Source organism: Rhinopithecus bieti, unplaced genomic scaffold (assembly GCF_001698545.2).
Source record: "Rhinopithecus bieti isolate Rb0 unplaced genomic scaffold, ASM169854v2 scaffold_26426, whole genome shotgun sequence".
NCBI classification, from domain to species: domain Eukaryota; kingdom Metazoa; phylum Chordata; class Mammalia; order Primates; family Cercopithecidae; genus Rhinopithecus; species Rhinopithecus bieti.
The window spans coordinates 736,433-751,933 of record NW_016811945.1 but is presented as its reverse complement, the minus strand read 5'-3'; the positions used below and the strand labels follow the sequence as shown (position 1 = coordinate 751,933).

General features: G+C 47.1%; 1 protein-coding gene across 1 annotated transcript in view; it reads right to left on the bottom strand.

The window, feature by feature from the left end:
* NDUFAF1 (NADH:ubiquinone oxidoreductase complex assembly factor 1) overlaps positions 1-9,278 on the bottom strand; it is a 33,421-nt gene extending 24,143 nt beyond the window's left edge. Inside the window, exon 1 of the mRNA XM_017895417.1 lies at positions 9,043-9,278. The gene's annotated coding sequence lies outside the window, so the exon portion shown is untranslated. The remainder of the gene's footprint in view (positions 1-9,042) is intronic.
* Between the last annotated feature and the right edge of the window lie 6,223 nt (positions 9,279-15,501).

The window sequence follows — 15,501 nt, the reverse complement described above, 5'->3', positions numbered from 1 at the left end:
ATGGAGTTTCGCTTTTGTTGCTCAGGCTGGAGTGCAATGGTGCAATCTCAGCTCACTGCAACCTCTGCCTCCCGGAATCAAACGATTCTCCTGCCTTAGCCTCCTGAGTAGCTAGGATTACAGGTATGTGCCACCATGCCCGGCTAATTTTGTATTTTTAGTAGAGATGGGGTTTCTCCATGTTGGTCAGGCTGGTCTCAAACTCCCAACCTCAGATGATCCGCCCACCTCGGCCTCCCAAAGTTTTGGGATTACAGGAGTGAGCCACCTCGACGGCCCACATTTTTATTTTTTAGATGAAAGAGATATGTTAAAAAGAAGCCAGAGTGCCTGTAATCCCAGCTACTCAGACAGCTGAGGCAGGAGAATCGCTTGAACCTGAGAGGCAAGGTTGCAGTGAGGTGGGATCGTGCCACTGCACTCAAGCCTGGGCAGCAGTGAGACTCTGTCTCAAAAAAAAAAAAAAAAAAAAAAAAAAAAAAAAAAAAAAAAAAAAAAAAGGGCCCCAGCTGAGAGAGACTGAAGGCACAGAACCAAGAAACTCAGAGCAATAATCAATAGAGTAATGCTTCTGAGAAACAGAAGTAACAAAACATAGGACATAGAAGGAGCTTTAGACAGAAGAAAATGCTCATCTGTGCCTGGGACAACGTAGGCACTTAATAAATATTAGTAAATTGAGTAGATCAATGATTTAGGACCTTCTGAAAACTCCTCTATATTGATAGAGGAATTTATAACTGATTTATAGAAGGCTACATTCTTCTAAATTTTGCATCTTGCCAAGTCGTTCTCTGAGGTCACCCTAGCTTTAGCTTTTGAAATACCTGTTATCATGTGCATGCACTGACTTTTTCAGGAAATGTAGGGACAGAAACGAATCTCTGATCCTGAACTCTTCACATGATTTTTAGGCTTCTCTCTGTGTGTCAAGTGTTTTTCAAAATGAGTCCCTCTCATAACTTACAAGGAAATCACTCTAGGCATCTGTTAAAAATGCAAATTTTGGCCGGGCTTGGTGGCTCACCTCTGTAATCCCAGCACTTTGGGAGACAGAGGCAGGTGGTTCACAAGATTAAGTGATTGAGACCATCCTGGCCAACACGGTGAAACCCCATCTCTACTAAAAATATGCAAATTAGCTGGGCGTGGTGGAACGCACCTGTAGTCCCAGCTACTCAGGAGGCTGAGGCAGAAGAATTGCTTAAACCTGGGAGGCGGAGGTTGCAGTGAGCCGAGATCACGCTACTGCACTCCACTCTAGGTGACACAGCAAGACTCCGTCTCAAAAAAAAAAAAGCAAATTTCGCACTTTGGGAAGCTGAGGCAGGTGGATCATGAGGTCAGGAGTTCAAGACCAGCCTGGGCAAGATGATGAAGCCCCGCCTCTACTAAAAATACAAACATTAGCTGGATGTGGTGGCGGGCACCTGTAATCCCAGCTACTCGGGAGGCTGAGGCAGAGAACTGCTTGAACCTGGGAGGCAGAGGTTGCAGTGAGCCAAGATGGTGCCACTGCACTACAGCCTGGGCTACAGAGTGAGACTCCATTAAAAAAAAAAAAAAAAGCAAATTTCTTGACTTCACCTACTAAATCAGACTTTGCATTTTACCAAGCTCCCAGGTAATTCTCACTAAAGTTGGAGAACTACTGTATCAGGTTGCAAACAGGGATGGTGTCTTGTCCATCTTTGTTTCCTCAGTACCTGGTTCAATGCCTAACACAGAGCAGGTTTCTTAGTTGAATGACACATAAATGTGTAAACCATAGAATCCTGTGTTGATAAGCTCACAAGTTTGGCTTTGATAAAGCAAGAATTTAAATTGCAGGGTTCACTTGTATTCGTGGTTCCAAGCGTGTTACAGTTAGCTGTGATATACATCTCAGGTAATGAGTGATTAATCATACTCAAGAATCAAAGTTGGCAAATAACTAACTTATAAAAATAATTTCAGCGAGGTAGAGGATAGCTTGAGCCCGGGTGTTCAAATCTAGCCTGGGCGACAGAGCAGAACCTCGTTTCTAAAAAAATAATGATAATACAAATTAATTAACACAAAAATACAAATAACTTTGAAGATATAAGATTGTCCCTATGGTACCATCCCTTTCACCCCTTGGCATTCTGATATGCTTTTCTGAGAGCTGTTTTTGAGTACACTGGACACTTCAGGATATGTGTATATCCAATAAAAGACAGCCTCTGTTATGTGTGCTGAGGTAGGAACAAAAGGTTATGAACTACAGAGTTATCCTGAGAGAGGCCAGAGAGAAGGCTGACCTTATAGCATCTTAAAATTAGTTCCCAGCTCAGCACAGTGGCTCATGCCTGCCCAACACTTTGGGAGGCCAAGGTGGGAGGATCACTTAAGCTTAGGAGTTTGAGATCAGCCTGGGCAATATACGGAGACCTCATCGCTACAAAAAAAAAAAAAGTCAGGTGTGGTGGTGCATTTCTCTGGTCCCTGCTACTTGGGAGGCTGAATTGGGAGATTGCTGGGGCCTGGGAGGTTGAGGTTGCAGTGAGCTGTGAATGTGCCACTGCATTGCAGCCTGGGTGACACAGTGAGACTCAGTCTCAAAACAAAACAAAGTAAAACAAAACAAAACTTTGAGATGATGGACACTTGCATAGGAAAAAAAAATTAGTTCCCACTTACCAGGAGAAAGCAATTAAATACAAAGAAGGCAAGGATTCCCATTTAATATATACTTACCATGTGCATTTTAGTCATGGAACTCAGGCCTCTGGTGGTAGACATTACCTCATGGTTATACAAAGCATTTTCTCACACTCCCTGGTGCCACTTTGGCGTGGCACTCAAATCAGTCTAATGCTGCAGGGAGAAACCACATTATAAGATAACACATGTTGCATGATCCTGTTTTGGGGTGTGTTTACATGTATTCCCTAAGAGGTCTGGAACAATATGCACTAAACTAGTCATAGGAGTTTTTCCTAGAGAATGAGATTGGGGCCGGGCGCGGTGGCTCAAGCCTGTAATCCCAGCACTTTGGGAGGCCAAGACGGGCGAATCACGAGGTCAGGAGATCGAAACCATCCTGGCTAACACGGTGAAACCCCGTCTCTACTAAAATACAAAAAAATTAGCTGGGCGAGGTGGCGGCCGCCTGTAGTCCCAGCTACTCGGGAGGCTGAGGCAGGAGAATGGCGTGAACCCGGGAGGCGGAGCTTGCAGTGAGCTGAGATCCGGCCACTGCACTCCAGCCTGGGGCAGAGCGAGACTCTGTCTCAAAAAAAAAAAAAAAAAAAAAGAGAATGAGATTGGGAGAGAAGAGGGATGAGGGTGAGGACCTCCTTTTTACTTTATATACTTCTGGATTTGGGCTTCTTATTTACAGTGGACATGTATTAATTTTGAACTTTAAAAAATAAATTTGGCTGGGCATGTTGGCTCATGTCTTTAATCCTAGCACTTTGGGAGTCCAAGGCAAGAGGATCACTTGAGCCCAGGAGCTCAAGACCAATGTGGGCACCATGGTGAGACCTTGTCTCTACAAAAATATTTAAAAATTAGCTGGGCATGGTGGAGCGCCTGTTGTCCCAGCTACTCTGTGAACCATGATCCTGTCACTGTATTCCACCCTGGGCAATGGAACAAGACTCTGTTTCAAAAACAAACAAAACAAAACAAAAACCGTAATAGTACATTATTTTTTTTAAAAAAATGTACATTATTTAAATCCAGGCACAGTGGCTCATGTCTGTAATCCAAACACTTTGGGATGCTGAGGTGGGAGGACTACTTGAGCCCATGAGTTCGAGACTAGCCTGGGCAACGCAGGGAGACCCTGTCTCTGCAAAAACATACAAAAAGTAGCCGAGTGTGGTGGCGCACTGTAGTATCAGCTACTCGGGAAGCTGAGATGGGAGGACTGTTTGAGCCTAGGAGGTTGAGGCTGCAGTGAGCCATGACGGTGCCATTGTATTCCAGTTGGGGGCACAGAGCAAGACCCTGTCTTTAAAAAATAAAAATAAATACAATTGGCCAGGCGTGGTGGCTCACGCCTGTAATCCCAGCACTTTGGGAGGCCGAGGCCGGTGGATCATCTGAGGTCGGGAGTTCTCAACCAGCCTGACCAACATGGAGAAACCCCGTGTCTACTAAAAATACAAAATTAGCCGGGCATGGTGGTACATACCTGTAATCCCAGCTACTCGGGAGACTGAGGCAGGAGAATCGCTTGAACCTGGAGCAGAGGTTGCGGTGAGCCGGAGATCGTGCATTGCACTCCAGCCTCGCAACAAGAGCAAAACTCGCCTCAATAAATAAATAAATAAAATAAATAAATAAATAAATAAAATACAATAGATAAAGAGACTTTCAATACCTGCAGTAAGAGGTCAAGGAAATCTGAGCCTGAGGATAATCACCAGAGTAGCCAGCGCTCCAATAAGGTTAAACTCCCAAGCAAGGCAGTGTGCCTAAGCTAAAGGCCCTAGTTGAGAAATAATAGGACCGTGACAAATGAGATGAGGATATCTGGTTAATGCCCCTAAAGAATTTGAAATCTCAGCTACTCCCGAACCTTCTGAACCTGCAGAAATGATCTTCCATCCAGCACTCCTTTACTCCTTTTAGACACTGCAGAGGCTTGTCCCTGGCAGGACTGCAGGATTTCTCCTTCCCCTCAGAATCTGCTCTTACCCCTCTCCTGGTCACTAGACTTATATAGGGTTAAGTCACCACATAAACCAGTGGGGGACTTACTGGGCCTAGTAAAGGAGGCAAAGGACTATACGCCAAAAGAGCTGCAAGAACCAGCCAAGCAGGTAGTGGCAGGAGCTGGGAGAGTAGCAAAGGACTGGATTCTGAGGGTGCCTGATCAAGAGGACCAAATTGTAAGACTGGGCCGGATATGGTGGCTCATGCTGTAATCCCAACACTTTTGTTTTTTGTTTTTTTGAGACGGAGTCTCTCTCTGTTGCCCAGGCTGGAGTGCAGTGGTGTGATCTCAGCTCACTGCAAGCTCCACCTCCTGGGTTCACGACATTCTCCTGCCTCAGCCTCTTGAGTAGCTGGGACTACAGGCACCTGCCACCACACCCGGCTAATTTTTGTATTTTTAGTAGAGACGGGGTTTCACCATGCTCTCGATCTCCTGACCTCGTGATCCGACCATCTCAGCCTCCCAAAGTGCTGGGATTACAGGTGTGAGCCACCGCGCCCGGCCAATCCCAACACTTTTAAGAGACTGAGGCAGAAGGATCACTTGAGGATAGGAATTTGAGACCACCTTGGGCAACATAGTGAGATCTTGTCTCTACAAAAAATAAAAATAAAAAAATTAACAGAGTGTGTTGGCACACGCCTGTAGTCCCAGCTACTTGGTAGGCTGAGGTGGGAGGATTGCTTGAGCCCAGGAGTCTAAGGCTAAATGATGAGCCATGATCACACCACTGTACTCCAGCCTGGGTGACAGTGCAAGACCCTGTCTCAAAAAAAAAAAAAAAAAAAAAAATTATAAGATTAGATAAGGAAGAGTACTGTTTTTTTGTTTTGTTTTGTTTTGTTTTGAAATGGGGTCTCGTTCTGTTGCCCAGGTTGGAGTGCAGTGATGCGATCTCGGCTCTCCGCAACCTCTGCCTTGCAGGTTCAAGCAATGCTCCTACCTCAGCCTACTGAGTAGCTGGGACTACAGGTGCATGCCACCACACCCGTCTAATTTTGTATTTTTAGTAGAGACAGGGTTTCACCATGTTGGCCAGACTGGTCTTGAACTCCTGACCTCAAGTGATTCACCCTCCTTGGTCTCCCAAAGTGCTAGGATTACAGGCATGAGCCACCACGCCTTGCCTAACTTACTTTTATTATTATTTTTTAAATTTTGAGATGGAGTTTCACTCTTGTTGCCCAGGCTAGAGTGCAATGGTGCGATCTCACTCACTACAAACTCCGCCTCCTGGGTTCAAGTGATTCTCCTGCCTCAGCCTCCTGAGTAGCTGGGATTACACACACCTGCCACAACGCACAGCTAATTTTTTTTTTTTTTTTTGTATTTTTAGTAGAGATGGGGTTTCACCATGTCGGCCAGGCTGGTCTCGAACTCCTGACCTCAGGTAATCCGCCCACCTTGACCTCCCAAAGTGTTGGGATTACAGGTGTGAGCCACCACACTCGGCTTGGCCTAACTTACTTTTTTTTTTTTTGAGACGTGGTTTCCCTATGTTGCCAAGGATGGATTTGGCCTCCTGAACTCAACTGCTCCTCCTACCTTAGCCTCCCAAGTAACTGGGACCATAGACCTGTGCCTCCAGGCCTGCTTTGTAACTTACATCTTATAAGAACCCAAAGAGACAGACACTATTATTATCCTCATTTTACTAATTGGAAACTTTCACTGGTTGGGTTCTCTGGGAAGCTGACTCAAGAGGGAGTTTAAAGTGATGTTTATTCACTAAATTTAGACATTGATTAGTCTCAGTATGGACTAACTTCAGTACGTGAATCATTAGAAGACCTTTTGCAGAAAGATCACAATCTACAGATTTCACTCAAAGAACATACTTTTATTAAATTCCAGTCAATGGCCACTGACCATGTTATGGCTTTCTTTTTAGCAATACTGTGTATTAACACATTTAAAGAGGGTCCTCCAGAAGGGTACCACAGGCTTCAGGGTGGCTAGACATAGGGAAGCTGGGCTGGTGATTCGGGGTCATCTTGGCCATGGGCTGGGTTCCAAGGATATGCTGGGGGAGAAAAGTCTATGGGCTATATCTTAGGAAAATTCTTCTAGGGTAAAGAGGTAGTTGGACTTTATTTAGGTTATTTTATTTATTTTTTTGAGACAGGGTCTCACTCTGTCACCCAGGCTGAAGTGCAGTAGTACGATTGTTTTCTTTTTTCCTTTTTTTTTTTTTTGAGACGGAGTCTCGCTATTGTTGCCCAGGCTGGATGGAGTGCAGTGGCGCGATCTTGGCTCAGTGCAACCTCTACCTCCCAGGTTCAAGCAATTCTCTGCCTCAGCCTCCCAAGTAGCTGGGATTACATGCGCCTGCCACCACGTCTGGCTAATTTTTGTATTTTTAGTAAAAACGGGGTTTCACCATCTTGGCCAAGTTGGTCTTGAACTCCTGACCTTGTGATCCACCTGCCTCGGCCTCCCAAAGCGCTGGGGTTACAGGCAAGAGCCACCGTGCCCGGTCCACGTTATTACTATTATTATTATTATTATATTTTTGAGACAGTCACGTCTGTTGCCAGGCTGGAGTGCAGTGGTAGGATTTCGTCTCACTGCAGCCTCCACCTTTGGGTTCAAGTGATTCTACTGCCTCAGCCTCCCAAGTAGCTGGGGTTACAGGAATGGGCCACTATGCCCAGCTAATTTTTGTATTTTTAGTTGAGATGGGGTTTGACCATGTTGGTCAGGCTGGTCTCGATCTCCTGACCTCGTGATCTACCTGCCTCTGCCTCCCAGTGCTGGAATTACAGGCATAAGCCACTGTGCCCGGCCTAATTTTTGTATTTTTAGTATAGATGGGGTTTCACCATGTTGGCCAGACTGGTCTCGAACTCCTGACCTCAGGTGATCCACCCTCTTTGGCTTCCCAAAGTGCTGGGATTACAAATGCAAGCCACTACACCCGGCCCCTACCCTATGTTCCTAATCACTAAAGGAAATAACTTCTGGAGATGACCTTTTTATCAGCTGACCTCAAACTTAAGTATAAAAGTGAACTTACTTCCTACACACACCAGTTCCCCAAACCTCCTTCTCTCCTCTTGTATTTCATTTTTTTGATGAACAGCCTACCTGCCACTAGCTTCCTAAGCTAGCATCTGAACATCAATAGGTATCTGGGAGCACTCCTTCCCTTACCCCATCCCAAATCCTGGGGATTCTACCTTCCAAATTATCCAGAATCCATTCACTTGTTTCCATTCCCCCAGCTTCGTCCTGAGTTCATCTCTTGCCAAGAAGACAACAATCCAAAGGATCTCCCTGCTTTTAGTCCATTCGCCATACTGCCGTCAGAGTAATCTTTGAAAAACACAAATCAGGCCGGGTGCAGTGGCTCACGCCTATAATCCCAGCACTTTGGGAGGCCGAGGCGGGTGAATCACCAGAGGTCAGGAGTTTGAGACCAGCCTGGCCAACATAGTGAAACCCCGTCTCTACTCAAAATACAAAAATTGGTGGGCCGCGGTGGAGGGCGCCTGTAATCCCATCTATTCCGAAGACCGAGGCTGGAGAATCGCTTGAACCCGGGCGGCAGAGGTTGCAGTGAGCCAAGATCGCGCCACTGCACTACAGCCTGGGCGACAAGAGCGAAACTCCGTCTCAAAACAAAAACAAAAACAAATTAGCCGGGTGTGGTGGCAGGAGCCTGTAATCCCAGCTACTCAGAAGGCTGACGCAGGAGAATCGCTTGAACCTGGGAGGCGCGCCATTACACTCCAGGCTGGGCAACAGCCTGAGTGTACTGAGCCGAGACCGCGCCATTACACTCCAGGCTGGGCAACAAGAGCGAAACTCCGTCTCCAAACAAACAAACAAAAAAACACCACCACCAATCAGGCAGGGCACGGTAGCTCACGCCTGTAATCCCAGCACTTTGGGAGGCCAAGGCGGGAGGATCCCTTGGGCCCAGGAGTTCGAGACCAGCCTGGGCAATATAGGGAGACCCCCGTCTCTACTAAAACACAAAACCACACACAAATCAAATCATGTGGTTCTTCAGTTTAAAATCTTTCAATACTCAAGTTCAAACTCCCTAATTCAGCTTACTTATTAGGTTCTGAGTGATGCAGTCGCCGTGTCCTTCTCCAGCCTCGTCTCTCGCCTATCCCCACCCACAATCTCTGCTCCGGCCATAACTAACTTCAGTTCTCCGAACCCAACTTTATTATCGCTGAGCCATTTTGCCTACGCTGTTCTCTGCGTGCAACACTCTACTCTCCTTTTGGGTAATTCAGATGCATTCTCCAGGTCCCAGCTCAGCTGTCACTCGCACAGCCCCGGTCGGCAGGCTCCAGCCCCCAACCGGTGTCCATCGCGTGGTCCAGGCGACTTACGTCTTCCAGGCCGTCTGCCCCTTAAGTCGACCCCTACACGCTATCAGTGTCGGACAGCTGAAAGGCGGTAGACACGTGAGCCCCCTCAGAGAGAACCTGGATCCCTGCGGCTCCAGCCCCCGATAGGGAGAGAGCCCACCAAACTTCGGCTCAGTAGCGGAGACACAGCCAAGGACTCCGGGGCAGTCTCGGGGAAAGCCACCACCATTCCCTGCCGGGAAACAGGGAGGGAGAGAAGGCCCCGCCTCTCACGCTGCGTCGGGGGCGGGGCAGGGCGGGGCACCAGGCGCCCTGCGAACGGCGTGCGGCGAGCAGGGGGCGGGGCCAGGGGCGGAGCGGAGCGCGCATGCGCGGTCGCCTTTGTGTGGGTCGAGCGGCGGCGGCGGCGGCGGCAGTGGCGGTCCCACTGGCAGGCGGGCAAGAGGGGAGTCCGGGCGGCGGCCGGCGTGGGAGCCGGGGGACCACCATGGTAAAGAAGCGGAAAGGCCGCGTCGTGATCGACTCGGACACGGAGGACAGCGGCAGCGACGAGAACCTGGATCAGGTGAGGGCAGGCCGCGGAGGCGCGGGCCGGCGGAGCCAGAGGGCTGTCCGGGCCGCGGGAGCCGGGAGCCGGGAGCCGGCCGGGCCTGGAGCCTTCCCACCAGAGAGCCCAGCTCGCCCGGTGCCCTGAGAACCACTGCAGCCCCTTTTCTGTCTTCCCGGAGTGTGCGGGGCCTTGGAGACCGGCCCGGGCCTGGAGACGGAGCCCCGAGGACTTGGCGCCTTGGGCGGGGAGGCGGGGCAGGGACCGGGCTGATGGGCCTCGGGCTCTGGGGTAGCGAAAGGGGCCGCGATCTTCCGGGGCCAGATCGGGGCGGCGGGCTGTATAGTCCAGGAGATCCAGGCTGGGTGAGATAGGAAGTATTGCCCGCCAACCTGGGAGGCTGGGAGGTTTTGGAGGAGGTGCAAGGGTGCGCGTCGGGCAGTGGGGGGCGAGGGCCGAGAAGATCCGGACTCTGGAAGATGGAAGTTTTTCGGACAAGGGGTGTGGACAGAGAGGAAGGACACTCGTAAATGTTCCTAGGAGCCTCTGCCGTGCTTGCCAAGGATGACTTAGCTGTGGGCACGAGTTTATTTGGCGACTAGGGTCGTTTGTGTTTGAGAAGGGCCCCTGTTGAGGTGTCAGACCCAAAAAAACACTCTTCGGTGGAGGAAAGAGGGCAGATACTGGAAGTAATAGAGAACTATGTAGGGCGACATGGAGGGACTGTGCACAGCCCAGGCCTCCTCTTGGCCCTTACATGCAGCATCTCAGAATTCTTTCTTACTTGAAGACTGTGCAGAAAGCACTGAAAGTAACCTTTGGCTTCAGTGTCTTGGGGTTGAACTGTTTATATACTGTAGAAAACATTGCTCTTTGTAGCAGTGCTCTAGTGATACCAGGCGATACAAAGATGGTCTCCCTTATGTTTAATGAGCAAATGATGTGAAGAAAGAATATGCAAGAGATAGTAGCTTTTGAGTAGAAAGACTACTGAACTTGGAGTCTGAAAATTTGAATTCTAGGCTGGGCTTATGCTATTTTCTAACTATGTATCTTTGGTCTTAAATGTTAAATGAAGATGTAACATAAGCCTTGTGTATCTAATTGGTTTATTGTAAAGATCAAGTGTTTGTAAAAATTGATGACAGTGCAAGCATTTGCTAATTGTAAAGTTTTTCTATAAATGACTTCTTGGGGGTCTTTTGTCTGAAGCCAGAGGTCTCAGTTTGAAAGTATTAGGGGCTGGGCGCGGTGGCTCACGCCTGTAGTCCCAGCACTTTGGGAGGCCAAGGTGGGCGGATCATCTGAGGTCGGGAGTTGGAGACCAGCCTGACCAACGTGGAGAAACCCGTCTCTACTAAAAATACAAAACTGGCGGGGCGTGGTGGCACATGCCTGTAATCCCAGCTACTCGGGAGGCTGAGGCAGGAGAATTCTTGAACCTGGGAGGCAGAGGTTGCGGTGAGCCGAGATCGCGCCATTACACTCCAGCCTGGGCAACAAGAGCGAAACTCTATCACAAAAAAAGAAAAGAAAAGAAAAGAAAAAATAAAGAAAGAAAAAAGAATGCATTACGGCATAAAAGGGGAGAACTTTTTTTGGGGGGAGGGGAATGGAGCCTCGCACTGTCGCCCAGGCTGGAGTGCAGTGGTGCGATCTCGGCTTCACGGCAAGCTCCGCCAAAGGAAGGACTTTTAAGGCGGGCGCGGTGGCTCAAGCCTGTAATCCCAGCACTTTGGGAGGCCGAGATGGGCGGATCACGAGGTCAGGAGATCGAGACCATCCTGCCTAACACGGTGAAACCCTGTCTCTACTAAAAAATACAAAAAACTAGCCGGGCGAGGTGGCGGGCGCCTGTAGTCTCAGCTACTCGGGAGGCTGAGACAGGAGAATGGCGTAAACCCGGGAGGCGGAGCTTGCAGTGAGCTGAGATCTGGCCACTTCACTCCAGCCTGGGTGACAGAGCAAGACTCCGTCTCCAAAAAAAAAAAAAGAAGAAGAAGAAAAGGACTGGGGAGGTGCTGTAGAAAGAGGACTGCTTTGAAAATGGTGGTAGGGGGGTGGAGAAGTAATGGGGCCTGTGTAGGACTATCTAAGGAATAGAAACTTTGTTTTGGGGCAGCAATTGAAAATGTTCTCATTGAAAGGCTCCTGAAGTTTACAAAAATATCCAAAGTGTAATTTTGACTGTAAAAGTTTGATTGGTAGATAATTTTAGACTGGCAATTGGAGTAGAATGTATTTTTTTCTATCTTCTCATCTACAAATGTGAATGTTTCAGATAATAACAACATTAGCTACCATTTATATAGTGCCTAGGGTAGGCACTTTGTTTTATTTATATTGTCAAGTTTTCACATTATGGTAAATTTGGAATTATTTCCCCTACTTTACATAAAGAAAATGGAGGTTGAAAAAGTTAAATAATTCACACAGCTAGTAAGTAGTAACATTGGGATTTGAACTCAGATCTGCATGAGTACAAAGCCCGTACTGTTTCCACTATACCAACTTAATCTGTTAATTTTAAATTTTTTTCATACTGCAAGATGATAATGTTTCACAGTCATTTTTCATGGTGCTAGAATTCGTGTTTATAAAGTACACTGAATAGAGGAAATTGGTACATACATTAAAAGGATTATTTGGGGGGATTTCTTGGTAAAGCACTCTCAAGACATCTGTTCAAATGATGAATGAACTGAACTGCAAATTATTGTCCTTAGTAGTTTCCCACAGAATTCTGATAAATAAAATAAGTTGAGTGCTTCCTTTCGTGGTAGAGATAGATGGTTTACCTGATCCACAGAAAGCTTTTTCAAAGTGGAAACTGGAGGGAATTGCCACTTTATTTATTTCTTTATTTTTGAGATGGAGTCTTGCTCTATTGTCCAGGATGGAGTTCAGTAGCACAATTTCAGCTCACTGCAATCTCCGCCTCCTGGGTTCAAGCAGTTCTCCTGCTTCAGCCTCCTTGTAGCTGGGACTACAGGTGCCTGCCACCATTCCTGGCTAATTTTTGTATTTTTAGTAGAGACAGGGTTTTATCATGTTGACCAGTCTGGTCTCGAACTCCTGACCTCAAGTGATCTGCCCACGTCGACCTCCCAAAGTGCTGGGATTACAGGCAGGAGCCACCATGCTTGGCCGGAATTGCAACTTTAAATGCAATTCTAAATATCTATTTGTAAAAGGAAATTAACGTAAAATGTGTAAGTAATACCTAATACATTTTAACAGCAATTTCAGCTTCCTCTCCTTCAGCTTCTCATTTGCATTCTTGTTATCAGATGGGAACTAGATAAAAATTCCCTTTCCCTGCGCATCCTAACAGGGGTACTGATGCCTTCTCTTTGTCTGTTCAGCACTATGCCAGACTCAGAAGAATCAAAGAGGAAGATCTCTGCCCTCTAGACATTTTCACGAAAGACCTTTAGCACAAGTTCACAGTCAGTCCTGCTTGGGGGTCTTTAGGAATCCTAATGCATTCTGGATCTTTCCTGCCCCAAATACCTTGTGCTGCTCCATCTGGTTCTGAGTCTTCACTGGGGGTATAACATTAGACTTACTGTCTAGTGTATGGTACTTATGGAAGGAACAAAGCATGACAGATCACCGAGTATCTAGTGTTGAATGGAATGCAGTTAGTAAAGAGGCCTTTTGTCCCTGGGTTTTCTGATGGGAATCTGAGCCATTATGTCAAAAATTTTACCTCCAGTTTATTCCTTACTGAAGGTGAGATAGGTGGGCCTTCTAGGCTGGTTTTCCCAGGTGGTAGGGGCAGACCTCTGTGTGAGAAGCCACCTGGATTGCTTATTTAAAATGTAGGTTGGGACTTAGAGGGTGCAGCAGTTCCCATCCCAGACCTACTGAATCAGACTCTCAGGGGATAGAGCTCTGGACTCGGCATTTGTAACAGGTATAGCTCAAGTAATTATGATTTATGTTAGTGATTAAGATCACTGCCTATATGCAAGTTAATCTTTTTAGTAACACCCTGTAAGTATTTGGAAGATAAATAGCTTCCTGTCTCTGCCATAGTACTTCCAAGTTAAGCGTGTGTGTGTAGGCTGGGCATGGTGGCTCATGCCCTGTAATCTCAGCACTTTGGGAGGCCAAGGTGGGAGGATCACTTGAGCCCAGGTGTTTGAGATCAGCGTAGGCAACAAAGTGAGACCTCATCTGTACAAAGAATTTAAAAATTGGCCAGGTGCAGTGGCTCACATCTGTAATCCCAGCACTTTGGGAGGCCAAGGCGGGCGGATCACCTGAGGTGGGGAGTTCGAGACCAGCCTGACCAACGTGGAGAAACCTCGTCTCTACTAAAAATACAAAATTAGCCGGGCATGGTGGTACTTGCCTGTAATCCCAGTTACTCAGGAGGCTGAGGCAGGAGAATCACTTGAACCCAGGAGGTGGAGGCTGTGGTGAGCCAAGATCATGCCACTCTTGTTGCTCCAGCCTGGGCAACAAGAGTGAAACTCTGTCTCAAAAAAATAAAAAATAAAAATAAATAAAAAAAAAAAAACAAGAAAAGGCACTTGTATAATTAAAAGAACCTGACAGGGAAATTGTAAGACGGCAAAACTACTGGTTCTTTTTTTTTTTTTTTTAAGACAGGGTTTCACTCCTGTTGCCCAAGCTGGAGTGCAGTGGCACAATTACAGCTCACTGCTGTAGGGTTGACCTCCCTAGCTCAGCCATCCTTCCACCTCAGCCTCTCAAGTAGCTGCACCACCACACCCAACTAATTTTTAAAATCATTTGTAGAGATGGCCCCACTACATTCCCTAGGCTGATCTCGAACTCCTTGGCTCAGATGATTCTCAAGCTTTAGCTTCCCAAAGTGCTGGGATTACAGGTGTGAGCCGCCACACCAGGCCTTATTTATTTCTTTGTTTGTTTTTGAGATGGAGTCTCACTCTGTCACCCAGGCTGGAGTGCAATAGCACGATCTCAACCCACTGCAGCTTCCACCTCCCGGGTTCAAGCAGTTCTCCTGCCTCAGCCTCCTGAGTAGCTGAGATTACAGGCGCCCGCCACCACACCTGGCTAATTTTTTGTATTTTTAGTAGAGATGGGGTTTCACTATGTTGGCCAGGCTGGTCTCTAACTCCTGGTCTCAGGTGATCCGGCACCTGGCCTTATTTGAACCTTTGAAAGTTTTTAAAACTAAGACCTCGTTTGAAAGTTTGAAAGCTTTTCTTTTAGCATTTGACCTGATAGTGACGTTGTCCTTATTTTGACCACACCCTTTCTTCAACATTTTAAAATTTTGAGATACTTGCTGTTGGTGCCTATTGGGGAATAATAATTTGAGGCAAATCTCTGGGCTCTACATCATCTCTCTTTATGGAATAATATTTTTGCAGTAAGTCCTATAAAATGAAAAGCATTCAAGATAATAAAGGAACCAGAGTTCTCAATTCAAATCAGTACAAGTCAGTATTTATAAAATTTTACTCTGCCTTTCTAAAAAAATAAAATTGAGCTATGTGCACACTGGGATGCTTTATTTTATAGTTTTCTTATTTAAAATGGAGATTATATTGTCATGTCCTGTATTTCTCTTTATCTAACTTGAAGTAGCAATACTTAAATTTGTCTTTGAAAGAATAGGCCCCCTAAGTATTTTCTTTTTTCTTTTTTCTTTTTTTTTTTTTTTGAGACGGAGTCTCGCTCTGTCGCCCAGGCTGGGGTGCAGTGGCCGGATCTCAGCTCACTGCAAGCTCCGCCTCCCGGGTTTACACCATTCTCCTGCCTCAGCCTCCCAAGTAGCTGGGACTACAGGCACCCGCCAACTCGCCCGGCTAGTTTTTTGTATTTTTTAGTAGAGACGGGGGTTTCGCCGTGTTAGCTAGGTGGTCTCGATCTCCTGACCTCGCGATCCACCCGTCTCGGCCTCCCAAAGTGCTGGGATTACAGGCTTGAGC